A 17,927-nucleotide genomic window follows, 5' to 3' on the forward strand; every position below is an offset into this window, starting at 1 on the left:
GAAAATGGGAAAATGCCAGTGCAAACACAGCAACAACACGCGACGCAAGTACAAACAAATGTGGCGGCTGAAAAAATCGATAAATTTGTCGGAGGCGCTGGCGTCGACGTCGTCGCTGGCAGAGCAGCAGGGGCGTCGTCAAAGGGGGCGGGGTTGTTTTGGTCGAAAAGGGATGTGCAATTGGATAGCGGTGAAGGGGGGGTTGGGGATTTCAGCCAGACATTGCCGGTTGCCATTCATTATTACTGCCGTTGTTGCTGCTGCGTTTGAATCAAAGTTCAAAGTTGCACAAAGTTCAATTCACTTTTTACCCTCTTTATATTCGTGCTTGCTTGCAAATGATTTTCTTTTAACAAATTATTTAGATTTTTCTGCACTGTCAAAAGTTTTCTTTTTTTTTTGCAATTTTTGCGCGCCCGTTGGAGTTTGTTGTTGTATGTTTGTTTGTTGGCTCTTCACTTTGACTGTTTGCTGCTCTTCCCGTGTCTGGTCTTGTGTGTGTGTTTTTTTTTGGGGAATTTCTCCAATTTCAATTCGTTTTCGTCTCGTCGGCCCGAGCAACGAAGTTCAACTAATTGCCGAACGTGCTCTAGACTCTGAATCTGAAACTGAAGTCGAGCCTCTGCCGGCGTTGCAGTCGCTCTCTGGGCAGCGCTGCGTTGCATGTGAGTCGAGACTTTGGCTTTTATTACCCAGTACTCTACGTGTTACGGGGTATCGGAGTTACTTTTCTTGCTAAGATATACGAACGAATAAGTTTGTGAAATAAGTAGGCAAAGCAACTATTAGTTTGAAGTTTGCTTACAAAAAAATTGAACAAATCGAACAAATCCTTAAAAAGACTTTCTGGATGTTAATTATTTGAACGAAATGTACATATATAATATTTATTTTCGTTAACGGGTATATTTCAGTCGTAATTTGGCAATGTTAGCATGTCTGTCGGCGTTTTTTTTACTGTTATCGTTTGGCGCTCTCTCACATGCAACTCCAGTGGAGCCAAAGGTGCAAAGGTGGGGGGAGTAGTGGCAAAAAAGCGGGAGGCAGACCAGCAGGTTTCCCTTGGCTAGACAAAAGCAGATGTTGTGCACAGCGAATAATTACTAGTAGTTTCATTTGATTAAAGTTTGAATATCTGAATAGAATAGAAATCGATACTTCTTTTATATAATACAATTGAAATTATATACTTGAGAATAGAAAATTCTTCTTCAATCTTAAATTGAAAGTTCCCATTTCTGCGCTTAGTGTAAAGTTGCCGGGCAAGTTGCACTGCGCTCTTATGTTTTGTCTGTCTCTTCTGTCTGTCTGTCTCTTTCTGTCTGTTTCTTCGGTCTCTTTCTATTGCCGGTTCGTTGCAAATATTTTGCCGGCCGCTCCTCAGTCGCTGCCACAGCCTCTGCTGCAGTCGGCGTCGACGTCGACGCCAGCGTCAACTGCAACTGAGAATTGAGAATGCGACTGTTATTCTGTGGAGCGTGGCTTTTGTTGTTGCTTGCTTTTATTATTGCAACTACTGCTGTTAGTCATTTTCTGTTCTATCGAATTGATTGTTGTTGTTGTGCCTGGAACTAGAAAAGTTTATCCAAGAAAATTTAAGATTCCTCGAAAAGCCTACCCGGTTTTGTGGTCTAGGCAAATAAACCAGATTTCAGTTAATCATGTTGGTTTTATGCTAAAGCAATTTTAGGCATTATGTGGTATTATGGATTTCCTGTTGTTAATTTATTCAATACACTCGTATAATTTCATGTGGTAAAATTACATGCTCCACATGGTAATGTAGTAACTTCGGATATAATATTATTTTTTAGATGTTAATCAATTTAAGCTCCCCACAATTTCACACGACATTAAAGAGCGCAATAAAAACCAGACCAAGCCCATAAAAAAAAATTCCATAAAATTCGCATAAAAATAATAAAGCTTTTGCCACATAACTCCCTAATTTATGCGAATGCCCCTCCCTCTAAAGGTGTCAACTTTATGATATAATCCCAGCGAACATGAAGCTAATCCCCAAGAAACCTAAACTTCATTTACAACTGGTACAAACCAATTTTATGCTAGGCAAAAGCCAAAAAACTTTTTGGTCAGATCGCCAATTATTAACAACTTGCCAAGAATCACCCTTGTTAAGAAAACCACAATGGCAAAAAAAAAAAAAAATCTGAGCAAACGAAATCGAGAAATTTCTGTTTTGGGGTAATAAAAATCTTGTACAGAAATGGATGGGGATGACTTCAACTTATATCGGGAAAAGTTTCGAGTTCCCCCTTTTGGGTTCAAAAGGGAATTTGTCGGCATTTCAAGAGTTGCGGTTTAATTGCAGCCCGGGAAAACTTTTGGAGGCAGTGGTGATGAAAATTCTGTTGGCAGTTGCAGTTGCAAGTTGTTTGAGTGGCAAGCTTGGTGCATTATTAATTAACCATGAAAATGACACCAAATGGAAGCCCACTCTAGCTGTCTCCTTCTCCAAAAAGATTTCCACATGTCAACAGCAGCAGGCGGCAAAAGGAAATCTCTTCTCTGCAGACGAGAACTCTCAACTTAAAGCCACAAACTTTTCCAAAAGTCTTTGCTTGAACAAATAAATAAATAAAAAAGATGGCAAAAATTAATGCGCGTGTAAACGCAGACAGAAACAAGAGCGAAATGGTCTTATAGGAAAAGCTGAAAAAGTTTCAACAAAAGAACTAATGCCAAAGGACAAAGCGCCAACGAAACTGAAACCAAACAAAAATGTTGCTAACGAGTAGATAAAATAAATACAACATAAAAAAGACAAACAAGAAATCAGCAGCAAAAACAAAAGGAACAATAAAACGAAATCACCAAAATCGGGAAAGAAAATGTTGATTCTTTTCAAGTATCCGACTCTTAAATTCTCCTTCATCGCAAATGTTCTGGTCTTCTATTTAATATTGCGGTCCGCAGTTCGGTGTTAATTTGGCTGTGCAAATACTGTCTTTTCAGTTTGTTTTGGTTTTTTTTTCCAATCAAACTAACTTATTGGCCAACTAAACTTGTTATTGGTTTGTGGTCAAATTTTGCAATGTGGCGAAAAATATTAAACAGATTTAATGGCCATTTTAGGAGTTGAGCTGACCAAACACAATGTTGGCATTGGCTATTTTATAAGGTATGCCATTAAAAAAAAGAACTACCCAAACTTATAAGCACCCAAGTAATAATACTATGTTAAGAAAAAATATATACGTATATTATAAAAAACTGTCAGGGACTAAAATAATAGTTTTCCTTAATGATTAGACTGTGCTAATAATATATTACAATTTTTTTTTAACAATTTTTAGAGCAATTAAAAATATATGTTTCCCAGATGGAACCCAAAGATAAAGCCATGCCCAGTCGAAAGGGTAAAATGCCTGGGTAAAAAACTAGCAAAAAATAATTTGCAGTAATACGTCACAGCAGGCGCATCGGCAGTCCTAGAAAGAGAGGGACAATGTGAAGTAGACAGAGACGGAAGCGTGGGAGTGGGGCCAAAGGCAAGCAACTTTTGCAGTTGCCTCTGCCGCTTCTTAGCCAAATGCCAGCGAAGGCCGTTCGACTGACAAAAGTACCGTAAAGGAGCCAAAGGCTCCCAAAAGAGCGAATGAGAGGGGGAATAAGTGCGAAAGAGAGGGAGCGAGTTTCAAGCATCCTCCAATGACCAAAGATAGGTTAGCGTTTTTTTTTTTCTTTTTTTGTCTATATCTTATGGCTAAAACCTGACTGCAAAACATGGCAAAAAGAAACAAAACTAAAACGGAATGTTGCTTGACAAGTCAGCAAAGTCACACGGTGGGGCCAGGGGGGCTTTGCGGGGGGACTAGGGGAGTCCAGTGGGCGGGGGGTGGCAGGCGGTATTGCTAGAGGAGCATCGGAAGACTTAGCCAACCATATCGGAAGCTCCCTAGTTCTATTGCCTTTCAGTGTATCTTGCGAAAAAGCTGGATTTCTCTGTTTCGCAGATTATCGCTTGCTGCTTTTTTTTTTGTTTTTCCGATTAAATATTCTATTATTTTTATGGGATTTAAATAAAACAGATGAAAAAATCTTATAAGTACTAGTTTTAAAAACAAGTTTGCAAATTAGATATTACGATCTTAAAATGCATAGTTTTTTGGTATCTAACACTTAGCCAGCTTTTTGAACCAACACTTTAGCTTTCCCTAAACCCAATTCTACAGGATTTGTGTAAAAAAGGGGAATGCAAATTTTATGGTCAGCGCGGTAGCCTCTTCCCCTTTAAACAAACATAGTAAACGGATATTGGTTGAAAGCCCGACACCTTTGGCCAGTATATATCCTATATATGATGCAAATCAGCAAAGCTTCAAGTTGCTGGGTTTGCGGTAGAATTCCGGCAAAGAGCCCTCATTTCAGACATATGTACGTACGTACAGAGGGAATGGTTGAGTGGGGAGGTAGTAGAAAGCGACCCCTAAGCATTCGCCGGGCCTCTTTAGATAGGTGCCCCAATCGGGCTCCCCTCGTAAACCTACGCCCATCCGACCATTCCCCAACAACCGCTTGACAAGTAGCTTACAGCCAACGAAACGGCGCGTTTTATAAGCTAACCTCTACAAAAGCCCCACCCACTTGCAGCCCACGCCCCCATATATAGTGCCATCATCAAGGTTACACACTTACACTGCGCGATACGCACATATGCGGCCTGTAACACTAACACACACGCACAACAGGCTTTGTTATTACGTCCGGAGGAGGTCTCGCTTTTTTTTTTTCTGTTTTTTTCTTATTTTTTCCCGCACAGCTCTTAACCGACAGCCAGTGGCTTAGTCAGCGGGGAGTCATTCGAAAAGGTGAGAAAATATATATGTATCGCTGGAAAAAGTTAACCAAAGTTTAGGCGCACAAACTTCAAATTCGTTGGGGCATCGGCTTATAAAGTTTGCACAAGACGAAAAAAATTAACGATAAGTATGCGGGTATATCGTTGGGTAATTTTAAAAAGCTTTAAGGGCGAGAAAGCATAAAACTTAAAGGAATACTAAAGCAGTTTTGAGCATATCATTAAGTATTAAAGATAAAAAGTACTGAAATTTGTTCCTTAAAGTAGTAGAATTTTTGTAGTGCTCCCCTTTTGCGACCCACATCACTGTTAAGCCCCCAGCACCATTTCGATCATTACGCATGTAAAGAATCCTTGCACATACGCACTCAAACACACATGCACACACACATACACGGGGATATAGTACACACACCTGAGGACATGTAAATATGTTTGGTTACTGTGCGTAGCCAAGGTATAAACTCATTTCGTGCAATTTCACCTTTCTCTAATTTTCATGTTCGCTGGCATTTCAGTGGCCAAGGAGTAGTTGGTGGAGGGGGAGGGGGTGGGTGCCTAGAAGGATGTGGCACGTGAAAGGATGAGGGTTTGCGGGGCGGGGTAAAGACCGCACGGCAAATAGCCCAAAATGGTGACATTGTTGTTTAAGGCTGGGGCAAGGAAGGCAACGCCGCACCTAAATCATGAACACAACCAGCATCATCAGAAAGAAAGGAGTTACCTACCCCCCCCAGCTAGTTTGCCACCCCCTTTGACACGCCGCCACTGTGAGTGGCTATTGAAAAATATCCACAAGCTAAGGCAAAAATCTCACTTGCAGCCATGGAATTACCACACGACCAAATCCCTTTTGAGCCTGGCCCAAAAATGTGACGTTTTCTAGTTATTTGAAGTCGCATTTCGGGATACCGTCTAGTGGAAGCATTTTAATTTATAGCTGACAGACAAAACTAATAAAGAATTATTAAAGAATTAGTCAAATATCTTTCATTATTAAACTATGACTCAAGTTTTGAATAAAAGCATTAAAGCATTTCATTAAGCAAATTGTTGTGCAGCTTAGGATTTACACAAGCAAATATATAATAATTATCTGGCTTTTAAGAGCTGTTGTGTCTTAATACTCAGATACATTTTTTTCTCAATTAATATTTTTCAGTTTGACAATTTGACTAAGATCAATACTTACAGATATCTCAAGCTGCATACGTGTGTTTAATAAATAAATCAATTTTTTTTTTGTATAAACAACTATGTATGTACAACCTCGTATTCTAAATCCTGCCAAAAATCTTGAAAAAGCATGCAAACCTTAAATGAGAAAATAACTATTAGTCTGCCCAGCTGTGGGCCATCCCTCGAGTACTAACTAGTTGCCCCTAATAAATGGATTTTTGCCTCTGGCTCAGGGGATGTACTCATGTTCTGGTGTTCCAGGGACCAAAAGGCAGCCAAAGGAAACCTTAACATGATTAATGTTGTCGAGTGCGGTCTGTTCGGTAGGTAAGGCAAGTTGGTACGAGTATAAGCCATAAGCCATAAGCCGGGCCTGATGTATTTTCATGGCTTGCATTAAAAATACATGAAATTACATGCAGGCAATCGAAGAAGAAGGACTACGTCCATCTCAACAAGTTTCAATCGATTTTTCCCCCGCGTGCGTATTGTACATATGTACATATGTATGTGTGGTTGTGCGATGGGAAAAATTATGAGCAATTTCAACCGTAGCCGAAAAATCTCTGTCGAAAAGTCTAAGAGCCCGTAACCGAGACCGAGATCCAGCCCTTGGTGTTGGCCATTAAAAATCCAAACATGCCATTGAGACAGAATGCGTGTCAGTCGGTACATGTGTGTACATGTGTGTCCATGAAAGTATCCTGCTGAGCCAGCCGTCGGATTCGAAAAACCGGAGGAGGCACTCTTGGGCATCCTCTCCGGCTCCGTTTACTGCCATTGGATGTTGGCCATTGGCCGTTGGCCGTTGGATGTTGAATGTTGGGCTTTTTGGTCACGGCGGAGAAGGTGCGTGTCAGCTCCAATGGGGCTTCGGTTTCGGCCAGGCAATTAGCCTTGACAAATGTGCGGCCGGCAGTTTGGTTTAATGGATAATGTACCTGGACATGGTATGCGAGCGATGGCCACGATGCCGAAACGAAGCGATCGTTCCCAAAAAACAAATGTGAATTTACTGGCCGAGACAGCAACCGCAGCAGAAACCATAGTGTAAAAGTACATTTTAACCCTTAAATGTGCATCCGACAGGTTGGAAAATTATTGTTATTCTTTAGTGTACAAGAGGATTTTTAAATTTATGTCAATAGTTGTGGATTTTTCTTGTACATTTTAAAGAGTCTATTTATACGTCATTTACTTAACCAGTGTACCAATTTATCTTCAAAATGGATCTTGTTGTATAGGTTGACTTACCTAAAACGAGAGAAAATAGGGAAAAATATTAGTTAATAGTTACATTAAGTTAGTTAAAACTAAGATAAATTAAAAAAAAAATAATCATTTTCATACTGCAAAACTGGTATACCTTTTCGAGGAATTGCAACTACTTAAATGCCTGATAAACTAGTAAACCCACTGATTTCGGAAATATAAACATAACATTATAAACATACATAAATGTCACAAGATAAAAATGTTGAAGATTGAAGTTGGCCAAAGAAATATTCCCATTTCCCTGAAATAATGTATCTGCAAGTGCCAACCGCAAGTTGAACGATATTTACGCATAAAAAGAAAATAAAAATCAAGCGAATCAGCAACAATTTTGCATCATAAGCGATGACATTAAAGAGCGCACAGGAAACAACAAAAAAAGAAAAAACTCTGTCAAGAGTTTTTATGCCAGCGACAGGCGTGGAAGAAATGAACTCAAGGCGCGAGATTCATTAAACTTTCATGGCCAGAAGCGAAACAGAGAACCCATCTGGCTAGCGGATATCTTAGCCAGGACGAGAAAAGGATTTGGGCGTGGGATTCATGTGGAGCGTATGGAAAGCAGCAAAGTTTATGTGGCCAAATGGAAAGTAACTGCCAATTGGCATATAACTCAACAACTGAATGCCACGCACAGTGACAGCCGCAAAAAGATACACAACATCCAGAAGATACAAATCCCCGGGCGGAGAAGCAAATACATATTCTACATACATACATACATATATATAGAGGCCGGCAGTTTTATGACTTGACTGGCGCCCAGTTTCTTCAACATTGAGCATTTTACGAGCTCAAAGGGACAGAGGGTTGAACTTGCCCTGGGAAACTCTCCTTTTGAGCTTGTTACCAACTTTCTTTTTGCTTGAGGAAAATGCCAGAGTGCACAAACTTCTTGCAAATTAGAGATGGAGAATCCGTTTTAATTGATGTGACCAAGTTCAAAAGTATGCAAAAGGCTCTTCCTCCAGCTGAATTCAATGGACGTGAGCAGCAAACGGAAATTCTTGAAATTATTCAAATGTCAAACCAAATTTCTTTTCCTCAAAAGTGGTTTTATTCCTTAATAAACTGATTGGGAGTGAGAAAGGTATTGCAATCAATATCATTTTCTCTGAGTGGCTGCATAAAGTTGTAAGGAATGAATCTATTTGCAATTCAATTAGAATTTTCATATTTGCGGCTAGTTTGTGCACAGGAATATAAATATTTGATGAAATGGTGATCTTGGTAGACACACGAAACAAAAAATTACTTGTAATTATTTTTAAATAAAAGAATAGTTATTAGAGTGTAAAATATTATGATAGCTCAAACCCAGTACTGATATTAAAATCGAATTAAATTTGGTTTTTGAAAGAATGTGGAATGACAGAAAAACACACAATTGATTAAAGATTTGAGACGGCATTTAAACCATTTGAGCGTACTCCACAGACTGACCACCACAAAGGCGAGAACAACAATTGCAGTTTTATATAAATATTTGTAAAATTCCCTTGACAATTTCCATTTCAATTCCAATTCCATTAGCCTCCTGCTGCTATTGACACATCGCAGTCCAGCCATCCAGCCATCCAGCCAGCCAGCCAAGTTGTGAAGCTGTGAACTCTTTGCGACACATGGAGAAAAATCAACACAGCTGATGGGATGGGATCGGTGGGATTTCGGAGGTCCTGCCAGCAAATAACGGAAGTGCTGATAAAAGGAGTCACAAAGGCAGCCAGGATGTGGCAGCAAATGTTTCCGCTACACAATGGACGAAATGGGATCCAAATGACCAGGTGTTTTTTTTTGATTTTTTTTTTGGGTGTGGGCGTGATTATCGCACCCATTTATAATCAGATTGCGAGGGGACAAACTCATCAAGTTTTAATATTATTGACAGACGATAGTCTCCAGTTCTTTTGGTATAACATCCCCTTCCTTCCATTCTTCTCTTGGATTTTATAGTGCCGTCTATACCTTATCGCAAATGACATAAAAACTTGGGCCAAAGTTTATGCACTTCTTGCACTTTGATGATGATGATGTGCAGGATGTGTCTCGTCCTCGCTTCCTCGCCGCTCTACCTCCTGAAATTATTCAATCGAATGACTGTTTGTTCTGGTTCTTTCTCTTTTTTCTGGTTTTACTTTGTGTGACCAGGTTACAACAAACAGACAACGAGCAGGCAGAAAAACCCCGAGCAGAATAGAAACCAAACCAGAACGCCTCATACATACACCATCCCAACTCGCTTCTGTACAAACATTGTCAAAGTACAAAAAAAAAATACTGGGAGGTTGGGGAAAAATCTGAAATTACACACACTGTTCGGATGGTGGGGTAATGTGGAGGCAACTGGTGTTTGTCTTTCGTGTTGGGGGAACAAAAAAATATATAGCAAGGCAAAGGCAATGGCAAAGGCAAATGCATTGGCTTGGAACTGACAACTCGGTTAAGCTAACAATATTTGAATAGTAAAACCCAAGGATAATGCATGAGTTGGTCAGGTTACCCTGACAAATCTGGCTAATGGCAGGTGAGGGGCCAAAGGGCGAGGGGGCGTGGCCCTGCAGCACTGCAATTATTATTGACATGCCCCCAAGCTGCCGTCCTTTCTGCTGTCTGTTTGCATAAAGTTGAGGTACAGAGAATTCTTGAATTTCACACACCATTCGAAGATCAACAGAAGTTAAGGCCAACAACTTTTGTCAGTTATCGATGAGGTGGGAAAAAGCTATACACATATATATAACTATGTATGGAAAGATAACACATAGGTATCGATTAGCGATTGAGCAAACTGCGGTATCATATTTTCCTTACATATTCATAAACTTGATCAATATGAACTTCTGCATTTAATTCTTTAGAGCCTGATTTCAAGCGTTTTAATGCAAATATATGAAACCTCTGTTTTTTATACCTTCGAAATGAAGCAACCCAGCTCAGTTGTCAGCTCGATTCTTCATCTACACAGAACTCATGACAAAAACATAAATTTCCTCAGAATTTTCTATCAGCGAGATGCGCATGTATAATGCATAAGGATCCATCATCAACAGATTGCAGCAAAGTGCGAGGAGTCAAGTGAAAAATTCCTATGAAAACGACCGAAATTATTTACAGCACGAGAACAGTGCGCAAAATGCGAATGGGTAAATCCAAAAGCGGACTGAATCCGAGTGAACAACAAAGCAATAAAGTCAACGAAATTTGATGACGATTTAATAATTCAGAAATTTGTTCATCACAAACAGACAGCAGCTGTAATTGATGGGACCAAAACCCCAAAAAGAAAAAAAAACAGACGGAGTAAAATCGTAAAATATAAAATGCAAATAAAAATTGGTTTACATATAATATATCCTTCTACTATATATGTATGCTCAATCGCCTGATAAACAACGCCGGATGTTCAATATTAAATCGTCATTGGGCATTAAAAATTAATGTTTATTTAAAAAGGCACAAAATCCGGGACACAATCGGCTTGACAAATTCGAGAACGCAAGACACCGAGAACAACTGTCAAACAGATGAAAATAAATTAAAAAGAAAACAAAGAGAAAAACAGAGGTAAAATAAACAGCAAAAAGTGGCCAAAATGAAAATAAAAGCGCGGGCAAGTGAAAACCGCGGATCTTGAAGTTAAGCAGCTTTCAGCAGGTGAAGGAAGTGAAATTCAGGTCGGGATTGTAATGCCATTAGCTTTACGGCTGCAAAAGGTCAGCGGTTAATGGTTAATGATTTCCCAGAAAAAAGGAAAAAAAATGTCAAAAAAAAAAAGGTTGCTGATCAATTAAAAAACACCGAATCGATGAACCCTTTTGGTTTCGCTTAATTTGTTTGACCCCTGAATATAGAGGAAGTTTCCAGTTTTCTTTTGTGCTCTCGCATTAATTTACTTTGTATACATTTCATTAACAACTAAAGCGAAAATTATCTCAAAAGGAGGAGCAAATTCTGCTGAGAAGTGGATTTTATCCATAAGCAAGTTTTTTTTTTCTGCTGGCGCTTATTTAAATGAAAAGTAAATTTACAAAACGTGCGCAGAATGGTGAAAATGGTGGGACAAATGCAAAGGGTTAGAACAAAAACTCGGGTATAACAAAATATGTATGTTTTTTTTAACTTGACACAACGCATAATTTCGCGGGATATTTTTTTGTTTTGTACATCCCCCTTCTCTTAGGCACCCCACTCAATTTTCTTGTCTTCTTGGGTTATACATATATCTTTTTTTTGCCTGGCTTTGCTTATGTGCGCACAAAAGCGCGCTTCATTATTTTCGTTTCCGTTGCTCTTCTGTGACACGCACACACACCAGTGCATTACACACACACACACACACACACACACATAAATAAAAGTACGCACACACACATAAGCGAGAGCTTTGTAGGCTTTTCTCATTTTGCTTGTTCGCATGTAATTTAGTGTAAATTACTTTGAGTAGAAGCCCTCGCAATTTCATTCAACACACACCGAAACCCACGCATAGACATCCCCATTTGTTCAAAGAATACGCACACACATACAAATAAAGGATCCTACACATACACACACGTCTGGAAGCCGTCGTCTGGTAGTATAATTTTTAATTGTATTTGCCTGACGTGTTATAAACGATATGAATTTATGCTACACCTTAAGTCTCACCCCAATTTTCATTTCCCCTCGCTGCTTTTACAATCTAGAATTTGTGTGAAAGGAAAATGGTTTTCTTTGTCCCCTTGGCAAAATGCCCTTTTTGTGTGTTAAAGAGGGCTATTTGGAAGGAATACTGCTCTATAGAAAAATAATAATTCTAATGTAATAAATATTAATTAAATTCAAATATGCATCAAACTTTTAATCCGCCATGACAAGACTCAAAACAAATGAGATGTGAACTTTCGAATCCTCCTAAGTAGCGAGCAAATTTTCACCATTACCGCAACTTTAACTGCGTTAAAAGCTTTTCCCCGAGCTCATCTGCATAATTTAGGCAACAATAAAAACACCAGAAAAAACCAGCAAAGGCACGAAACAAACATCTGCGCCACATGGACGAAAACAAAAGCAAAAAGATGAAAATAGAAATGAAACAAATCTCTCAAATAATCCATTAATGCGTCTAATCCCGAGGAAATTTTCCATGCACAGTCGGCCGTAGTAGTAGTCGCTTTTCCTCTGCCTTTTATATTCAGTAAGGTATAAAACGCAAAAAAAAAAAAAAAAAAAAAAGTATTAAGCGCATGTATTCCAGTTATGGGTTAATAACCCCTGCCCCGGTAGTTCGTTATGCAGTTGAAGGCGGGCACTTAATATTACTAGCCGAGCACTCGATGCAGCTGCTGCCCCGAAAAAGGATGCGCCGGAAGGGGAAACAGGGGTTAAACAGGCTGCTGCTGCTGCTGCTGCAATGGCGGCATCAAGCAAAATGGCGGCAGCCACTCACACACACACTGACACATACTGACACACACACACACGAACAGACATGCAGAGGAGAATGGCGGACATATGCATTGCATGCATATTAATAACACTAAAAACTTGCCACGTCTGTTCTCCCATTCCTCCTTCACACCCCGCCCCGCCCCGCCCTGCCACGCCCCACATCACATCACACGTACGTAGACAGAAGGACAGTTGAGTTTGAGTGTGTGAGTATGAGTGTGTGTGAGAATTGAATTGCTTCAAGTGCCCTTAAATTGCCCTCATTACATAGACAAACACGCACACACAGTAAGAGATAAAGTGTTGCTACAGCTGCGCTTTTGCAAAATGGCCACACCCACATATTCGCCTCGTTCCCCTTCTTAATCCCCGCAAAAGTGCCCCACCCCCTTTTGGGGTGTACGATCCCACACCCCCTCCCCCTTTTATCACCACCATTGCAGAGCACTCACACACATGCCACTTTTCATTTCCGGCTTTGGATTTTTCACTCTTCGCTCGCCAGAGTTGCCTGGCTTTTCCTAAACACAGCATCATCACAAGCTGCATTAGCAGAAAAGCAGCAGCAGCAGCACCAGCAGGAAAAGTAGGAAAATCTGGAAAAATGAGGGGTGTGGTGATGAAGGAAATGCAGTACAGAGCTGAACAGCAGCCACTCATCCATCTACTTATGCCTTATATTTTATCTGCTTGCACTTCTTTGCTTGACTTCTACTTAGCTTTTGCTTAGCTCTCTTCGATTTACATTAAGCATACGCCCTGTATGACTTCGCTTGTACCATACTTTACTTTACATTTTAAGCTTATTATTACTAACAGAAATTATTTTTCGTTAATTGATTAATTTTATACAGAACTTTATACGTCTCTATGCTACATGCATTTGTCGTGGGTGAGCGGTATACAAAAAAGAACAAAATAAATAGTTTGAAATAGGTGGCGTTGAGCTAGGAAAATAAACCATTATGTTGATTTAATTTCTGTGCCATTTTCTAATTATTTTTCGGCAAATTAAAATCAACAGAAGCAACAGCAGAAAATGGGCAAAAGAGCCAAAGGCATCCTCGGCATCCTTGATGCTTCTCGACTGCAATTTTCGGGTTTTAATTTGGCTTGGAATGCGGTCAGCTCGGAAAGCCTCAGTTGCATGCACATTTATAATTTTTAATTATTCCAATGAAATTCCTGGCCCCGCAAAAAGCAACCGAAAATTGCGACGACAGACAGACTGTGAATAGGTCCTTCGGCAATCTCGCCTTCCATCCTTCTTCTTCTATTTTTTTTTTTTTTCTATATATACATTTTTTGGAATGGGAATTCTAATAAAAATAGCTTAGCGTCTTCGAGCAAAATGTCGACACTCTGGATGGGATCGGATAATGTGCAGTCAACTCAGACAGGACAAGCCGCAATGTGAAGTAGCCCGCACGAAAATTCAAACACAAAAGTTCAATTTAACGTAAATACTTTTCAAGTGGGCGAGGGGAGAACGATGGGTAAGCCAGCTGCCAAAGTAGCTGGCATCTTCAGCCATCAATAGATAGTCCTCTTTTCTCGGTAAACCGAACCGAAAGTTCGAGTGGGAAATGCCAATGGGAAATGCCACCAGTAAGGAAAAAACTACTTAAGGACACGACGTCGAGACAGGAAACGGGCCTCAGATCTTTGCAGTCGTGGTATGTCGAATATGAAATGTGGCCAGATGATACCGATGCCGCCGCCTCCGCCGTCGCCGCAGGAAGGAGTTAGCCATTCAAACAATTCCGAATACCGAAAGGGAGCAGCTGCAGCGGCAAGTGCAGCTGGAGAAATATGAGATGTACAAAATGAAATAGAGCGATTGCAGGGCGAACTGCCAGGGAAAATACTTAGTCGAAGAAAATACCGGCTTGCTCGTTCAGAAATATTCAAGTTATGTGACAAGAGTGGAGAGCAACAAATGGATAAGCAGTCGTGGCAAAATTAGATGCCTCCAGTGCTAAATTATTAAAGAATTGTTTATGCAGCACATCCAGCACAAATTATTGTGTATTAAATCTTTGTAATACAATTTAGTAGTAAATATAACACACATTAATCTATACAACGCTATTACTTGTACAACTATTTCCTTTAAATGCATTCTCATAGACAAGAGCTTCTCTTTGAGATTTTTAAAAAGAACTCCCTGAAAGGATCACTGGTAAAATTATTACATTATCGAACTTCTTTGGAGAAGATATTTCAAGCGACTTCGCTGCCCTTAAGTCCACCGCCTTTTTCCATTTACATATCGAAGCTTGCAACATATCTACGAATGCCAACGGACTCGTTTGCCATTGTCATTGTAACTTCCCCAAATTTCCATGGCCCCCACTCACCGATAAATATGGGCGGTGGGTGTGTGTGTGTGGGCGTGTGGGCGTGGCTGAGACAGACAAAGCACATTTCCGTCAAACACAATAAGTCGATAAAAAGAAAAGGGTAAAGAAACGAAAACAAAAAATAGCTAAAAAGACGCAAACGGAAAAACTATTTTCCAATTTTCCAAAATGTAGATAAAAACACACACATACAGTACACATCAAGATATGTGTGAGTGTGTGTGTGGGGCAAGGGGTGGGGGCGTAAGGGGCGTGGCAAGAGGCGAAGGTTCAAAGCTGCACAAACAGAGATATGCAAAAATTGGTAATGGCAGCGAGCTGAGGCAGCAAAAGTTGCGCCAAAAAAGAACTTTCCACACGGCGCTGAAGAAAAAGAAGAAGCTGCTTCTGCTGCTGCTGCTGGAGAAAAAAGAAGATAAAGGAGATTGTAAAGGGGGCTGAAAGGGGGCGGGGTTCGAAGGAGCAGCAAAACACGAAGATGAATTATTAGAAACGTATGCAAAATGCTGCATATGCATTAGGGGTTTCTTTTTTTTTTCAGCGTCTGTGTGTGCACCACGCGAATAAATCAAAAATGTTGCAAAAATGTTGAAATTTTGCGGGAAAATGTTGCAAGGCGTGGTGTGTGTACTACACAATGCTACGCTGTAATTGGTATACACTTGTCTGGGATTCAACACTGCTGCACGTATTCTTTAAATTCTCTTTAAGTCATAAAATAAAAGGTAACTATGAAATATTATGCTAAAATATTTAAGCGTATTGCCTAAGTACTTTAAATATGTTTTTTCCATTTGGTATAGTTATATGAACGACTAATCAAATTTCAGTATGCAATTTTCCTAATGACTTCATCCGCTAGTCCTACAAACAAACATACAAAAGAGTGTTGGGTGTTTTCAGATTTTCGCTTCTGTTTCAATCCCTTTTTTTTATACAACGATAACATTGTAGATATATACATAAAATGGGGGGGAAAAATGTGTGCGTGCATTGGTGGAAAATTTGGCGTTTTTTCCCGCCCACAACTCACTGCCCCATGCAGCACGTCATTCGTTTTTACTGGGCACGTATTCTCCAAAGACTTGGCGTCCCAGCTGCACATTTTGGCTATGTTTTTAATATGCTAAGCACTTTTTTATGCGCTTTACAACACTATCGAATGTGCCAGTCCGCAGCTGCAATGCTGTCCTTCGGCTTTGCCTTCTATCTATGTATGTGTATGTATTTAAAAGTATATATGTGTGTGTGTGTGGGATGCAGTCACATTGACAGTCAATGCAGTGCGACAAGTCACAAATGTGCATATCAATGGATGTGTCAAAAACGTTGCCGAGAGTTAATAATACATTTCGCATTCCTCGAAGAAGCTGCAAACCCTTCGAAGGGATCTGCAAAATGTTGCGGACGAGGTGGGGCAAAATCCACTCCGACTAACTCCACTTCACATTCGCCAATCGCTAAGTGCATGTCAAATAACCAGGGGGCTGCGGACGGGGGTGAGTGGTGCCTGCTTTACTATGTGACTGACTGCATCCTGATTATGACACAGACTCCATATATTTGGTCCTGAAGTTTGACATTCCAAGCTGCCATTGGCTTAGCTCGCTTGGTTGCGAATGGAAAGTAACTTCGTTTTTAGCTAAAAGCCAGAAGCACTGTTTGGTTGAATGGATTGAAAATAGTTAGTAAAAAAGACTGATACTTATACCCTTAAGTGTTATTAAAACTACTTGTTTATTATGACTTTCTTGGAAAGCAGATTTAATAATCTCCAGACACGATCAACCCTCCCATAAATCTTATCTACCAAAACTAACCCTTTTAAGCAAAGGGCAACCACACTATATCACTATATCACATCTCTTACAAAGAAATCTTCGTAATGCAACTCAGCAATAAGCTAAGTAACTGCCATCCTGTGGCAAGAGAATCGAAAGGAAGACATGCCAAGTAATGAGCGTTCTGCAGTGCTTCAAGCGAGGGTCAAACCCTACATACATACATATATAAATATTGCACACAAGCGGGGTTATACCACTTCTCACACAACCCCTAAATGCTCCCTCAATTTTCCCTGCTTTCGAGCTAAAAACGATTTATGCCGAGCACGTATCATGCGAAAGTCGTCGGCACGTTACACTCCAGCCAAAGATGGGAGTACAGTCGAACTTCGCTAGCTTAAACTTTTCTAAATTAAATTTCGAATAAGTTATATGAATTGAAGTAGCGTATATAACTAATCTATTAGGATCCTCCTTAAATGTCAACATAATTTTAAACTAAGACAGAGAAATCTATAAATTATACATTTAGGTTAATGTCCTTGACCAATACATATTCTTTCAATTTAGAACCTCCTTTTGTACCTCCTCGAAATAGAACTTCAGTTTAATTGTACTGTCCAACACTGGCTAACAGTGTTGAACGGCGTAATAATGGGAAACTTCCGTTTAGCTCGAAAGGTTTGCAACAAAACACGCCGGAAAAACAGGAACGAGCACACGAAAATGGAACGCAACAAAGGGAAGCACTTAGCGGTTTACGTTGGCGGTTGGATTGGTTAACAAAACCGAGAGATAGCCATGTGAAAGGAGGTGGTTAGAAGGGGAATGGAGCTGGTACAAGAACCACCAACAGTGGTTATGGTCGGACGACGACGATGACGACGATTTGGCCAACAGCGTGGCGACACTAGGATCCGGATTATGCAGCTTTGCGCACACACGTGTGCCGAACGTGACAATTTTCGGACAAAGCTAATGATGCTGCGAACTTGCAATTTGTTTAGGAGAAAGGATATGTTGAAACGAGCTAGATATGGGGAAAATTCAGAACTATACTCATAGTTGAGCTCA

The 17,927-nt window shown here is 40.1% G+C and overlaps 1 protein-coding gene across 5 annotated transcripts in view; it reads right to left on the reverse strand.

Moving 5' to 3' along the window:
- The window catches only part of LOC6533045 (protein alan shepard), a 125,022-nt gene that overhangs the window by 94,730 nt on the left and 12,365 nt on the right, over positions 1-17,927 (reverse strand). Inside the window, exon 1 of one of the 5 annotated variants that reach the window (XM_039374994.2) lies at positions 312-481. The exons of the other annotated variants lie outside the window; for them this stretch is intronic. The gene's annotated coding sequence lies outside the window, so the exon portion shown is untranslated. Of the gene's footprint in view, positions 1-311; positions 482-17,927 lie in introns of those variants that run through there. 5 annotated transcript variants of the gene reach the window in all.

The sequence above is a fragment of the Drosophila yakuba genome, chromosome 3L, assembly GCF_016746365.2.
Source record: "Drosophila yakuba strain Tai18E2 chromosome 3L, Prin_Dyak_Tai18E2_2.1, whole genome shotgun sequence".
NCBI lineage: Eukaryota > Metazoa > Arthropoda > Insecta > Diptera > Drosophilidae > Drosophila > Drosophila yakuba.